This window comes from Phoca vitulina, unplaced genomic scaffold, assembly GCF_004348235.1.
Source record: "Phoca vitulina isolate PV1807 unplaced genomic scaffold, GSC_HSeal_1.0 scaffold39, whole genome shotgun sequence".
Taxonomy (NCBI): domain Eukaryota; kingdom Metazoa; phylum Chordata; class Mammalia; order Carnivora; family Phocidae; genus Phoca; species Phoca vitulina.
The window spans coordinates 11,897,679-11,912,828 of NW_022589742.1; the positions used below are offsets into that span (position 1 = coordinate 11,897,679).

Below are 15,150 nucleotides of genomic sequence, written 5' to 3' on the forward strand. Positions count from 1 at the left end.
CCCGCGGAGCAGGGAGCCTGATGCGAGGCTCGATCCCAGGACGCTGGGATCATGACCTGAGCCGAAGGCAGACGCTTAACGACTGAGCCACCCAGGCGCCCCTATGCCATATTTTGAAGTACACCAAGACACTAGGGAATGATCAGGCAAGCACGAAAAGAGGATCTCTAGAAATACTATCATACGAGGAGTCATTTCAGGCATTAAACATTTGATCTGGAAAGACTTCGTATATTTAAACAGGAGCCCTATGAATCAGGTAATACATTTATTTGCTATGAATTGCTATTTGCTATGAATCAGGTAATACAAATACATTTGTTGCTCCAAAGGGAACCCTGGACACCATAAGGAGAAGCAGAATTCAGCTCAATATACTGAAGAACTTAACTATGATTGTTATGCGATAATTGCATGGCCTAATGGAAAAGCAGTGACCTCCCTGTCATTATTGTAAGTACTTGGGCAGAAGCCAGATGGGCATCTGTCAGAGAGGATGCGGGGAATTCAGTGAGTCCTGCAGTTGTAGATTTGACTTGGGCTCCTTTTAGCAGTAAGGTTCTGGTTGAATTTTTCACCCATGTATCCTTGGAAGGTTTTTTAACCTACAAGGAATATTAACGCACCATCAGGGAAATTATTGTCTTTTCCATTTTGCAGAATTTCAGAATTCAAATGTCCTCTAGAGACTAAATAGATGTATTTCTCAATTACTGGTCTATGAACTGGTAAGAGAATTAAAAAACAAATTATTCTTATTTTTACATTTTATTAATTTTTCTTCCATTATAAAAGTACTATAAATACATTAAATAAAATGGTAAAAGAGAAAGGAAGGAAAAATCAGTTCTACCTCATTTTTATGCATAGTGTTTAATACATGGCTTGTATTTCATATATACAGAGGTATCAACATAATTATATATAATTATATTTATATATAAAATATACAGTATATAAAATATACAAATACAATAAATGCAATATAAATACAATACAAAATATAAATATGGTATAAATATAAATATTTAGGGGCTCCTAGGTGGCTCAATAGGTTGGACGTCCGACTCTTGATTTCGGCTCGGGTTGTGGTCTTGGGGTTGTGAAATCAAGAACCACGTCGGGCTCTGCACTCAGCACAGAGTCTGCTTGAGATTCTCTCTCTCCTTCTTCCTCTGCCCCTTCCCCTGTGCATTCTCTCTCTCAAATAAATAAATAAAATCTAAATATATATTAGGGTTTCTGCTCTAGGGCTGCCGTAACAAAATACTACACACTGGGTAGTTTAAACAGCAAAAACTTGTCTCACAGTTTTGGAGGCCAGAAGTCTGAAATCAAGGTGTCAGCAGGGTTGGTTCTTTCTGAGAGCTATGAGGAAGGATCTGTTCCAGGCCTCTCCTCTAGGTTCTGGTGGTTTGCTGGCTGCCTTTGGCGTTCCTTGGCTTCTGCTACATCGTCCCAATCTCTGCCTTCATTGTCACATGGCCTTCTCCCTGGGTGCCTGTCTGTTCCCAAATTCCCCCCTTTCATAAGGACAACAGTCACATTGGATTAGGGATCCACCCTCATCCAGCATGATCTCATTCTAACTTAATGAATCACATCTGCAATGATCTTAGTCCCATATAGGGTCACGTTCTGAGGTACTGGGGGTGAGGACTTCAATGTATGAATTTTGGGGGTCCACAATTCAACCCATAACAAGGATCAAACCAACTTACAGTGCCATCTACAATGTATAAGAGTGCCTGTTCTGTATCCTCCATGACATCAGGTTTTATTTTAAAAGTAATTTTTTTGCCAACTAGGTGAAAAATTGCACCATAGCGGTGTTTTAATATATACTCCTTTCTCAGAGAGTATGAATGGCTTTCTGTTTGCTTACTAGTTGAATGTCTTCTTTTATGAAATGTCGGTTCGTGTCTACTGCCTCTGTTTTTTAAATTATGGAAGTAATATATTACAAAAGATTTGAAAAACAGAGAAAATAAAAACCACCCCTAATGCCAATACTCCGACACAGCTATTATCATTTTTATTGCCTTCTAGGCTATTTTCATATGCATGTTTTACTCTTTTGTAATTGTGGTGTACATATAATCTTATATCCTGCTTTTCTCACCTTACAATGTATTATAATATGGAAATGGGTTAATCCACAATGCACTAGAATAGCTCATTCTTCAATAATTATGAATTCAGAACCGGGTTTCTGGTATTAGACAAATAAAAGCTTTTCCAAAGATATACTACCTGGCCATTATTGGGGCACAAAATAAGAGGATCCCTGGTTGTAAGAAAGTTAAAATTCCGTTTCTGTGCCACGGCCTATCTTAGGGCATCTGGCACACAGATGTCTAATACACGTTGAATGAATTGATAGCTTAGTTATTAGACATGATTTTTATTCATTATTTTGGTGAGACAAGTCAGTTTTCAGGGTTTTCTTTGTCCGAGGCTACACGCGTCACAGTTAAGAACCAGCATCTTACTAGGCAAAATAGAAGTTGAACCAGTGTAAGATCCACCATTCTAAAAATATATTTTAGAAGTCATAAGTGAAAAAAGGTTTTACAAAGTATCTTTCAAAGTAAACTTATGTATATCAAAAACTATGATTTCACAAAAACAAATCTGTTCTGTGGACAAAATCCAAACATGGAATCGCTTTTTGCCCTTTGTAAAGAAAAAAATTCATGTTAGAACCAAGAGATGTTGCAACTTATCATTTGTCCATCTTCTGAAATAAGTTGAGCTAAAAGAAATATCTGATGGTGTCTGTAATGTTACAGGTGTATATTGGTAATATACACCAATGATTTATTTTTCTATTTCGTATCCTTCCTCTTATTTCTTTCGTAACACTTTGCCCACATTGTCACTTGTATTTCAGTCTTTCTAATTACAATGTAAAGACTGACCTCAAAATGAAACTCAAAGGTTTCATATATAAGAAAGAGTAAAAGTTGTATAAAAAGTAGTGCTTCTCAAACTGTGAAGCTCTTTTCTAAAAATTTCCAATTCATAGTGATCCAATACTTTTATAAAATACAGTAAGAATTAACTATTAGAAGAATATTTTTAAAAATCACCAAGGCATTTACCTTGTCAAATTTCTTTAACATTTTTAAATGCTTAATCTTAATTCCTCCCTGAATTTATCTAGCTATGGACTGGTAACAAATAGTCCACAGACTACACTTTGAGTAGCACTGCTAGGGGCGCCTGGGTGGCTCAGTCGTTAAGCATCAGCCTTCGGCTCAGGTTGTGATCCCAGGGTGCTGGGATGGAGCCCTGCATCGGGCTCCCTGCTCAGCGGGAAGCCTGCTTCTCCCTCCCCCACCCCCCCGCTTGTGTTCCCTCTCTCGCTGTGTTTCTCTCTGTCAAATAAATAAATAAATTTTTAAAAAAATTTTATTATGTTATGTTAGTCACCATACAATACATCATTGGTTTTTGATGTGGTGATCCACGATCCATTGTTTTCATATAACACCCAGTGCTCCATGCAGTACGTGCCCTCCTTAATACCCATCACCGGGCTAACCCATCCCCCCTCCCCCCTCCCCTCTAAAACCCTGTTTGTTTCTCAGAGTCCACAGTCTCTCAAATAAATAAAATTAAAAAAAAATGAGTAGCACTGATATAAGACATAGACCCTGTCCTCAAGGAGCTAAGAATCTTGTTAGAGTGAACACTACGAGAATATGTATAACTCAGCATAAAACTGTATTATAATCTGTGTTACCCAAGACCACACCAGGCTGGAGTAACCTGCTCATTGCAGGGTAATAGATAAAATATATATTGGTCTCTGTCCCCAGTTCCTGGCACAGGGCTCCTAAAACCCTTGTAATTTCCTTAGTGATAAGAGCGCTAGGAACATCTTTTGTTCTAATATTTGGTCTTTGACCTAGTCTTTGACCCCAGCTCCTGACACAGACTTCCTAAATCTCTTGAGATTTCCTGAGTGATAGGAGTATCTTTTTGTTTAAATGAGGTGATTCTTGGTGGGCTCTTGGATGGGGGCTGGTCACCAAGCCATGATTAGAAGCTTGGAATTTTCCACCCCTCTCCTCATCCTCCAGAGAGGGGAGAGGGGCTGAAAATGGAGTTGATGACTAGTCATGCCTACATGAGGAAGCCTCCCTAAAATCTCAAAAGTAGGAGGTTCAGAGAGCCTCCAGGTTGATGAACACACCCACCCACCAGGAGGGTGACCCACCCCAACTACATAGGGACAGGAGCTCCTGTGCTTGGGACCCTTCCGACACTGCCTTATGTATGTTTTTATCTGGCTGTTCATCTGTATCCTTTATCATATCCCTTTATAATAAACTGGTAAACAGTAAGTAAACTGGGTTCCTGAGTTCTGTGAGCCGCACTAGCAAATTAATTGAACCCAAGAAGGGGGTTGTGGGAAAATCTTATTTATAGTGGGTGGATCAACGCACAGGTGACAATCTGGGCTTGCTGTTGGCATCTGAAGTAGGGTAGGAGCAGTCTTGTGGGACTGAGCCTTTAACCTGTGGGATCTGATGCTATCTCCAGGTAGATAGTGTCAGAACTGAGTTGAGTTGAGTAAAAGAGATACATAGGAGGAAGACTGAGGTTGTTTCTTATCTTAAAGGTAAAGGTGGGTACAACATGGATAAAGGAGCACACATCTATCTTCTCAGGCACACAAAAGATGTTAACAGTTAAAAGAAGTAAAACTGTCAAAAATAGATGAAAATAGCTATATAAATTGTAAAACATAAGTCATGGTTAATTCATGGTTCTTTTAGTTGTATGACTATAAAATCACAGATTTCATGGAGAAAACCGCCATTATTATGTCTAAATAATCACAGTGTGGTCAGAATAAGTCACACACAGCATTTCTCTCAATTTGCTTCCATCAAGTCTTGTGGAATCTCCAGTTCTCCTCTATATCAGCCCCCTCCCAGTTATTTCTCGGAATCCCCGAGAACACAATCTTATTTATACTCAGCTGTCAAGTGGTCCATACTCTTCCATTATCTTGTCCATACTCTTCCATTGTCTGGTGACCTGATGCTGACGAAGTTATCATTACTGGGAAACAAAGGTTTTGTCGGCTAGGTTTAATGAACCCAGAAGGTGCCGGTAACCTTTCCCGGGCCCTGGACCCCAGACTCACGTACTCTGACAATGAGAAAAATGGCATTGTCTATGTGCTGTTAGTTGGTTCAGAGTGATTTCACATCCTGTAGCACATCATCCCAGCCATGCAAGGTGTTAATTGCCCAAGTGGTATCGTAACTGAATCATCAGTAAGCCTTTCCAACAATCTGAGACCTGCTGCTTCTGTGATGATGTACATGAAACCCGGGAATCTCATGGACTTCAACCCAACTTATCAGTAGAAGCAACAAATTCTGAGCCCCTCGTAAAGTACTGTACTTTGAGGTGACTAGCCATAACCTTATGGCAGGTTGATTGCCCTAAACGCCTTCCACTATGGATGAGGTGACAGTTTCCCTCAGTAGAAAAGAAACTATTTCTGGATTTGCTCTCCCTGACGCTGCTGGTACCATTCTTCTGCAATGGAGACTAGGGCCTTTTGGGATGCATTCTACTTGGGACATGCAATTTCTCACTGTCTACCTCCATTTTAAGTAGTTCTTCACATTTTCATCTTTCAGAGGCTTTGGTAGTCTGGTAAAGTTTATGGACCCCTCTCAGAGTAATATTTTTAAGTGCAACATATAAAACACATAAGACTATTAAGGAAGCCACTATTATATAATATTATATTGTTCTATCTTCAGGCCACTTAGGGTTCTGGGGACCCCAAATCAAGAGGTTAAACTTGTTACCAATCCTCTACTTTCACTTCCAGATCCATAACCGTCTGACCAAACCATTAACCTCTGCCAATGAATTGGTAGAGATGAGAGGATGGCAAACTCTAGTCTGTTACCTGGTTTTCTGAATAAAGTTTTATTGGAACACAACCAGATCCATATATTTACATCCTACTTATGGTCGTTTTTGACTGCAAGGGTGGTGTTGAGCAGTTGCCACAGAGATGGTATGTGGCCTACAAAGCGGAAAATACTTACTATCTGCACCTTTAGAAAAAAAGCTTGCCAAGTCCAAGTATGGATCCTGGCCTAAAGGCCAAGCAAGCAAAGTGGACCAGAAGTACTCCCTGAAGTTCTGCCCCCTGGAGGATTTTACTTCTCCATTGTCCCTCAGAGATACCCCTCAGGGCTATAATGCTGGAACAATTCACTTCTGCCTGTTGCAGGCATATTACGCAGAGCCAGTTGTAAACAAGCCTTGAACCCTCTATGAGGTTATGGGTGTGAGTCACTGGAACAACAGCTCTATGATAGGGATAGGTGTGCTAGGACTTTAACCTGCAAGATCTGTTCAAGCCACATTCCAAACACAGAGCCTCCACTGAAGATGAAATGCTTCAGGGCACACCTAAATTTATAGCTAGGCAGTTCTCTGCATGCAATTTATGATAGGCAGTTTGGATTATGTGGTCGCTTGAAGATATATGTTAGAAATTCAATCTCGATCAAAAACTAGAAGCAAGACAGGTAATGGTTTTAAAGGAGAAAAGTTACTTCCTTAAAAGAACATAGGTTTATTCCAGAGCTCCAGGGACATCTTGCTGTGATTCACTGGAATGGACTTTCCACATGTTGTCATAAAATCCCAACCTGCCAGAAATGTTTTTGGTACCACTGCATTTATTGGATGATAAGGCCCAGGTGGTGGAACCACTCCCACTACAGCGTGGACCAGATGGAACACCACCTATTGCTCTGGGCCTTCTCAAAGATGGAGGGTTACAGCTTTGTAGGCCAGTACATGGAAAGAAGCAACCAATCAAATGTGACATATGTTACCTCCAGCATCCATTGAAGTCCACTAAATAGTAGGGGCTCCATGATGTAACAACTTTTCATTCACAGTGGGAGAGATATCCAGTATGTCCAAGGTCACTGGACATACCTGCTCCCCCCACCAATTTTACTGAGGTGTCAGCAGGCCCTTGTATTTTCTGGAGAATTATCACCATTTCCTAGCATCTGGGGTACCTGTTAATTTTTGCTCTCCAGATTCAGTCAACATGATGTCATTGATGGTAGACTAGCACAATGATGTCTCATGGGATGATGAGATGATCAATATTCCCTGCAAATTAGTAGCACATGGCTGAAGAGTTGATATACACTGGGGCAAGACAGTGGTGTTCTGCTTCTGGTGTTCTCTGTTTATTGCTAGTTTTGTCTCTATTTAAAATTTTGCTGTTTTGTATATCATGGGTTTTTTGCATCAATTTTAGTTCTATAAAATATTGCATTAAAATATTATTTATCTTGGTTACTGAGTGCTTTGACATTCCCTTAAATTTTGTGTCTGAGGTGAGCGCTTCACTCATCTCACCCAAGCCCCATCCTGATGGACATATAGAGAAAATGTGTCCATTAGATCAACACTACTCACCAATTGTTTATAAGATCATATTTGGAACACTAGCCACAATTAGAGTTGACATACAATTAATGATAATCTAAGGTCACTTTGAGACCCACCTGCCTTTTAAAGTAGCCAAATATGAATTAAGTCATCACTCCTACATCTTTCAAGTCATTGATGGTAACATTTATCTCTGCAATTCTATCTACCAGGGAGGCAGTATTGCTTTCTTATTAGGGAACTGGAGCGCCAGGAGTTTCTACTTGGCCCTTTCTTCTGTAATAGTCTTAAAAGCCTTGCCTCTGTGGCTCAAGGAGCCCAGGTGGGAATTCTGTTGTTTACTTAGGATATGCATGTCACTTATATCCTCAGGAACTGAGGATATTTCTGCTGGATTGGGTTTGGTGGTGTCAATGGGCCTATGGCGAGACCAACAAGGGTCAAAAACTGCACTTTTATCTTGTCAATCCCTATCCTAAGTCTATAACTGGTAGCTATAGTGTCCTGGCTGATCAGAAATTAGTGTTTAACTCAGAACTAGGATTTACTATTCTTCAAAATTCGGGGTATTTCCTTTTCACCAGGGAAAATGGCTGCAGGTTCACTGGGGGGGAAGCTAGGAGAAAAATGCATACATACTTCGGGTGTTCTTCCTTAAGGGTATCTGGCCTCCTTTCATGTATGGGATCCTAAATTTATAAATCAACTTGGATCTGGTAATTGAGTGAAAGTTATGACTCATTATTGTGGTAGATCAAGTCAGGCTTCCATTCACTTAAACCAGGAGTTTTGTCAGTTATAGAAGGATCTCATGGGCTGCCCATCCATTTGTGTCCTAGGGCTCCTGCTCAATTATATAATGCCTAAGATCCTTGTGAATTATAATTTCTAGTTACTGTACAGGTCCTGCTATGGATTCTAGTAGTCACCCCAACTGTGTCTATGTTGGGTCAGTGCCCCCATCTAGCCTTTGCTAGCCCAGGCCCTTAATTATCCCCATTGAGATTAGCAAGCTCATTTTGACCGCAATATGTCACCTAGCATCCTCACCTAGAGAGAACAGCTAATAAGGCTGTTTTAAAAGATAAGAGGGCTTGAGTATCAAATGCGGAGGGAGCGCTGGAGTTGGAAGAATCATCATTTTCCAACTATCATAGTAAAGACTGGTTTAGGCAGGAAATCATCAACTGATGCTAAAAAAGGGGGGAAATTGTGATGAGGATCAGAATATTTGCACTGTTCTTAAAATGTCTCTCCACAGACTGCTTAGTAGTGGCTAGAGAAAAAACAGTAATTGTAAAGTGGAAAACCCAGAAAACAACTTGATTGGCTGATCAAAATTTACATCACCCATGGGGGGCGGACAGACATCCTGTGCCTCCCAATATTATGCTCTGAGAAGGACACAGCATCATATTATAATAATATGAATCTAAACATGACGAAATATTAGACAAACTGCAAATGAGGAGCATTGAAACAAAAGGAAGGACTGTATTTGTCAAAAATCTCAATGTCAGAGAAGAAAGACTGTGCATGTTTCAGACTAGGGGAGACTAGAGAGACGTGACAACTAAATGCAATATGTGATCCTAGACTGGATCCTGGGCTCAAGGGTAAAGATGTGCTAGACAGGGCATTATTGGTCAATGGACAAAATTAAACTATGGAAGTTAGATTAGATCAAAGCTCTGTATTCATGTTACATTTTTTTTTTTTTGATTATTCGATATGGCTCTATTTTCTGATCATCCAACTGTGCCCCACAACCAGCCTGAGCTCTCAACAGTCAGCGGTCCTGACAACCTGCCTTGGGGAAGGATGAAGGGGGAAGGATGAGCTAATGCTGGTCCCTGTGTCCAGCACCCCAGAGGTGATTGGTCTGGCTGGGCACTCAGTAAACAGTCTCTGGGGGAGACAGGCCACCCAGTGGGGCAGAGAAGGGGGGGAGAGGCAAAAGAGAACCAGTGGCCTGCATGCCTGCCCCTCCCTGGGCCCGGCTTGGCCCACATCTGGGGCCTGGAAGGCTGGGACGGCAGCCCTGCCGGGGAGTCTGGCTTGGCAAAGGCAGAAGGCCCAAAGTGGAGGCAGAGATGCAGTCCTCCAGGAGCCTGTCCCTTCCGGCAATTGGAGAGCTGGCTTCTGAGTAGGGAGTGGCTGGCTGGGCGGCAGACCAGAAGATGGCAAGACCTCCCTGGGGGCAGACGAGGCAGGTGCCTGAGCGCCTCATCCCTCATCCTGACCCTCCTCCCAGCACAAAACACCTAATTGATTATACTGCTAATGAATCGGTACACCTGGAAGAAACACCTGGGTCCCCCTGAGGTCAGTCTCAGAGGGCCTCGAGGTCTCCTCCCCAGACCCCTCCCTTCAGAGGCACCTCATTTGTGGGGTTCAGGCCCTGACCCTCCTCTCAGGTCCCAGGTCCTGGGAAGGGCACCCCTGACGGCCCCTGGCTGGTTGCATCTCCTCCAGAAAACGCTCTTGCTCCACCCCCAGTCTGGACGCCCTCCCAGGACCCAGAAGCACCAGCTGCCCCAGAACACATCCTCTTTTCTACAAGTGAGGAAACTGAGGCCCAGAGAGCCCGAGGTAAGAGGCGGAGGAACCAGGGGGCCTCCTCTAGGGCTGCCTCCTGCCCCAGGGACTCTGAAGGCACCCAGGACCCCAGGGGGGACAGGCCCAAGCTCCCTGGGGTGTGGCAGGAGGGCAGAGGCAGTGAGAAGCACAGGGGAGGGCGAGTGGTGCAAGGAGCCTGACAGGGAGGCCACTGGGTGTTCAGGGCACCAGCCGTCCATGGGGGCTTGGGGGAGACGCATCCAAGGCTGCACCCTGAGCTGGCTACCCTCAGCCCTGACCAAGGTGGTGGGGGGACACAAGGCTTCTGAGGAAGGGGCCAGAACTGGGGACCCAGAGGCTGGCCCTGCCCTCCTTCAGACAAGAGGAGAGAGTACCCCAGTCACCAGAGGGCGACTGGGGTAGGGTGGAGGACAGACACAGAGCTGGGAGTCCCTGGTCAGCATCGCGGGCAGGAGCAGGGACGCTGAGGCTGCACATTTCCTCTGTCATCTCTGCTCACAAGCCCCGAGGACCATGGGGTCGCCTCCAGGACTGAGGGCTCACTGGCAGGCTTGTTCCCAAGTCCATGGCCTGGCCCTGGGACTTCCACCTAAATGCTCCTCCAAGAGAGTTCAAAGGACAAAAAGGAGAAAGATTCCCCCAAGTCTTCAGGAACAACACAGAAAAGCTCTGTAATTCCAGGCTGGGGCCTCTCAGTAAGGGGTGAAGCCCTGCCTTCCTGCCGTGTGGAGCAGAGAGGGGTGGCAGGTGGAAAGCTCCCCGCACTGGTGGGTGGCCACGTCACTGCATCTTGGTCTTCGGGAGCAGTCCCTGAACTGTTTTGTACAGAAGGTCGAAGTGCTGGGGGCAGCAGGATGGTTTGAGTGAGGTCAGGGGCAAACCTTGCCTCAAGGAAGGCCTGAGGGCCCACCTGTGGGGTCACCTGCTTCTAGGCAGGACGGGGGTGGGCTAGGGGATGCCGAGGACTCACCTGGCCAGGTTGACCCTCCCACAGAGGCCTTGCCTCCCACCTGAGCTCCCGCTTGCTTACTTGGACTGCCGTGTAGGCCAGCCTGAGGTAGGCACCAATGCAGATGGCCAGGAGCATGTAGAAAATGGCTGGCTTGACCCTGTAGGCACTCATCACCTGCTTCAGCTGGTCATGGAAGACAAACTTGGGGTCCTGTGTATTGGCTTTGATGTGGTGCTGCTTCCCCTCCTTCAAGTAGTGACTTAGCTAGTGTTCCGGCATGGCGAGGAACGTGCAGGATTTGTCCACCAGCTGGGTGGCCTGCGGCTGGGTGGTGGGCCAGCCCATCGCCAAGTCCAGCTGTTCCCGCTGGATCATCTGCTCCAGGAAGACTGGCATGTCTCAGGGGTCCCCTTCGCGGTCAGGTTGTAAATGACTCGGGTCAGGGCTTCTGCGATGAGCCTCAAGTTGCCGGTCAGAGTTTTAGAATTGACCAGAGACCTTCCGTCCATGCTGCTGCTGCACTGGCTGTCACGGGGGCTCTCCAGGTGGGCCAGGGTGAAGGCAGACAGCCAGAGAATGGTGCAGCGCCCATGCTCCCAGGCCAGGATGTCCTCAGCGGGGTTGATCCTGTGCACCACGGGTTCCTGCAGCTCCGGGACCTGACGGCCACTGTCTCCAGCTCGGGCAGGAAGGCATGCTGCAGCGTCTCCTTGCAAGGTGGCTAGGACATGTGAAGATATAGGCTGTCCACCTGGACCACGGTGTCAGAGGACAAAGGCCACATTGTACTGAATATGCTGGAATCTGTGTGGTTCACGTTGTCTTCCAATCGGTGCTTGGTCCCCTGGTAGTTGAACTTGCCCTTCCAGAAGCAAAGAACAGAAGGTTGTACACTGCGTGGGTGCACAGGTGGGGTAGAGCTGGGAGAAGGGGCGGGTGAGCCCTAGCAGTACGGAGATGCCGCTCTCGTTGGAGTCCATGCCATGCGACAGCCAAAAGGCTTCTCTGAAGGCGTCGCAGTGAGCCACGATGATGATGGCGGTAAGGTCCTCTCCACCCAGCCCCATCAGCCACCAGTCACTCGCAGCCTTGCTGTGGACCCCACTCATGACCGTCCGGAAGCTGTTGGCAGTGGCCAGGTGGAGCAGTAATTTGGCAACAGAGACAGAGCCCTGGGAAGCGGAGCTGGCCTGCGTCTGCGTGTAGATGGAGAGCAGGGCCTCAGGGTGCACAGCAAAGGACACGGGGTCGATGGTCTGCACGGCCAGCACCTTGGGCCCCATCTCCATGAACTGACGGATGACGTCCTGGGACACAAAGGCCGTGGCCTGTGGCAGGACGGTGAGCGTGGCACTGGCCGCCTGCCGCAAGGCCTTCTGGTACTGCTCGTAGAAGCGCGGCAGCCGGAAGCACGCAGCCACGGCTCGGCTCCGCACGTCCGCATGGATGCGTGCGCCCGCGCGTTGAGCGCTGTGGTCCCAGTGCCTCGGCGGCTGGGCCGCGTGGGGTCAGGCTCGGCGGATGCCAGGAGGGTAGGCACTGGACCTCTGGACAGAAGCCGGTGGTTCTCAGGATGGGACCAGACGGTAAGGCTGCCCGTGCGGGTCATCCTGCTGCATGCAGTGAAAACTCGTGCAGTGCGTCGGATGACCGACCTGACGGGCCTGTTCTCCAGCACCTCGCCCGCTTCTCCCAGCATCCTGGGCTGCGGTGGGCCGCGCGGGGCGATTCCTGCACACTCACCTCAGTGTGGGTAGCCGCCGGGGCCCCCGTATTCATGTGAAACTCAGTCAAGTTCATACCTGTACTGTGGTTACCGAAGAGAATATTTCTGTTCTAAGAAAATACACCATGAAGTATTTAGGGGTAAAGGGCCAGGATGTATGCAACTTATTTTGAAAAATTTCAGAAAATATTATGTGCATGTGTATACACACACACACACACACACACACACGTATCTAAAGAGCCCCACACAAATGCTAAAGCAAATAAGGTAAACTGCTAACAATAGATGTATTTGGTTAAAGGGTATATGAGTATTTATTGTGTTATTCTAACCCTTCCAAAAGTTTCACGTTCTTTTCAACAAAACAAAAAGATATTTGGGCTTAACTCAGTAATTTGTCTCAAGTTTTTAGTGAAGAGATAGTCATCTGGCCTTTCAGAGGATGTAATTAGGGGATGAGCAGGCAAGTCGCTCACGATAAATTTACACTAGTATATTTCTCTGGCTAAGTCCTTGAATTCCTTCTTTTGCATCATGCTGGGAGATTTCTAGGGTTTCAGCATTTAGTCTAGATTTGTGCTAATCAGATAAGTAAGATAATAGAAGTATATCCTGATGCTCTAGCTAGCAGACATATGGGCAAACTCCATCATCCTTACTGCAGCATCCCAAGTTTCTGGTAACATATAAACTAACAAATTCCTGCAAGTCTTTTGGTATCTTCTATAATGACTTTGCATTTGGGGTGGGGGGTGGTGGGGGGTGGGGAGCTGCTTCCTCTGGCTGGAGATGAGATTCTTTTAGCAGAGTCAAGTAAACCCTTGAGTTTTATTCTATACTTCGAAGTGAGAAATGAGGGACATTGTTACACTTTGGTTTTAACTTCTCCAATGTTATAAGATGCATCATCTCTACCCCTTAGGTCCTGTCATTTCTTAATGTTCAGAGCAGAAGTTCTGCAGTTCCCAAATCCCCGCCCTCAGTGAGCACGTTGTTCCAGGTGAGCACTGGTCATAACTTACATTGGTCGTTTCATTATAATTATTGATATGATAGATAATTATCTATCCTGCTAGATTTCTGTCTTGGAATACAAACTGGAGCTTCATTGTCTCCTGCCCTATCTTTGCTAGATTACTGGTATGTACTAATTATGAGAAATAGATTTGGAATAAATCTTGCACTTATTCTTGTCAAAGAAATTTAACATAAATTGTTCTGTATTCTCTTTCATCATCATGTAACCATATGAGATGAGGAGAGAAGCTATTATCTGCATTTTATAGCAAGAAAACTGAGGCACAAAGTGGCTAACGTCCCATATAACTTAATGATGGAACTGGTATTAGAATTTAGGCTTTCTAGGGGTGCCTGTCAGCTCAGTCAGTAGAGCATGCAACTCTTGATTTTGGGGTTGTAAGTTTGAGCCCCATGTTGGGAGTAGAGATTACTTAAAAATAAAATCTTTTTTTCTAAGATTTTATTTATTTATTTGACAGAGATAGAGAGAGAAAGAACAAGCAGGGGGAGTGGCAGGCAGAGGAAGAGGGAGAAGCAGGCTCTCCGCTGAGCAGGAACCTGATGCAGGGCTTGATCCCAGGGCCCTGGGATCATGACCTGAACCGAAGGCAGACACTTAACTGAGTGAGCCACCCAGGCCCCCCTAAAAATAAAATCTTAAAAAAAAGAATTTAGGTTTTCTCTTCCTCATTTTACTGAAGCATCCCAGACGCAATGAAAATATTGCCAAGTCCCCTAAAATATTTTGGAAATACTAAATGTATACAAAGAATTTTGCAGAGATATCTTTTAACCAATGTGAAATAATCATTAGGATACTAAATATCACAAATGATGTCTCAACACAAACTTAAAAGTTCTCCCTGTCCTGCCAGCTTTCTCTCTCATTGTCTCAGTTTTTGCCAATGATACCATTATTCTTTGCTTGCTCTTCTTCCCCTCAGCTTCCAACTCTGGCTGGCTGCACACCCCACCTAGATTCTGATGGTTAGGATCACTTTGTCTTAGCATGCATACCTCTTCAGCAGGTGCCTTTCAAGAAAATTCAAGCCTGGGTATCTTCCTTAAGACCCCTTCTGTCCCATGGTAAACACTCCATACTTTTGCCCCACCAAATACTTGAAGTTCAGACTACACCCACTGCAATCCATTGTCTTTGCTCGACAGTCATAGACAACTCCAGCCAGTCTTTAAACCTATTATTTTAGGTAAACCTCAATCGCCACTCCTTGGGGCTTCTGAACTTCAAAGGACACATATCAACTGTTGTCCAAACTCTAGAGAATACATATCAAGCTCACAGTAGTTCCCTTGAAGCCCCTTTAATTTAGTCTGAAGATCGTGAGAGTGGGGAGAGAAATGCACAGCATTATGACAATCTTCTAAGTAATCCTCACTTGTTGGTTAC

At 45.1% G+C, this 15,150-nt stretch overlaps 1 pseudogene; it reads right to left on the minus strand.

Annotated features, from left to right (window-relative positions):
* Nucleotides 1–10,821: 10,821 nt before the first annotated feature.
* On the minus strand, nucleotides 10,822–12,793 carry LOC116647114 (annotated as a pseudogene).
* Between the last annotated feature and the right edge of the window lie 2,357 nt (nucleotides 12,794–15,150).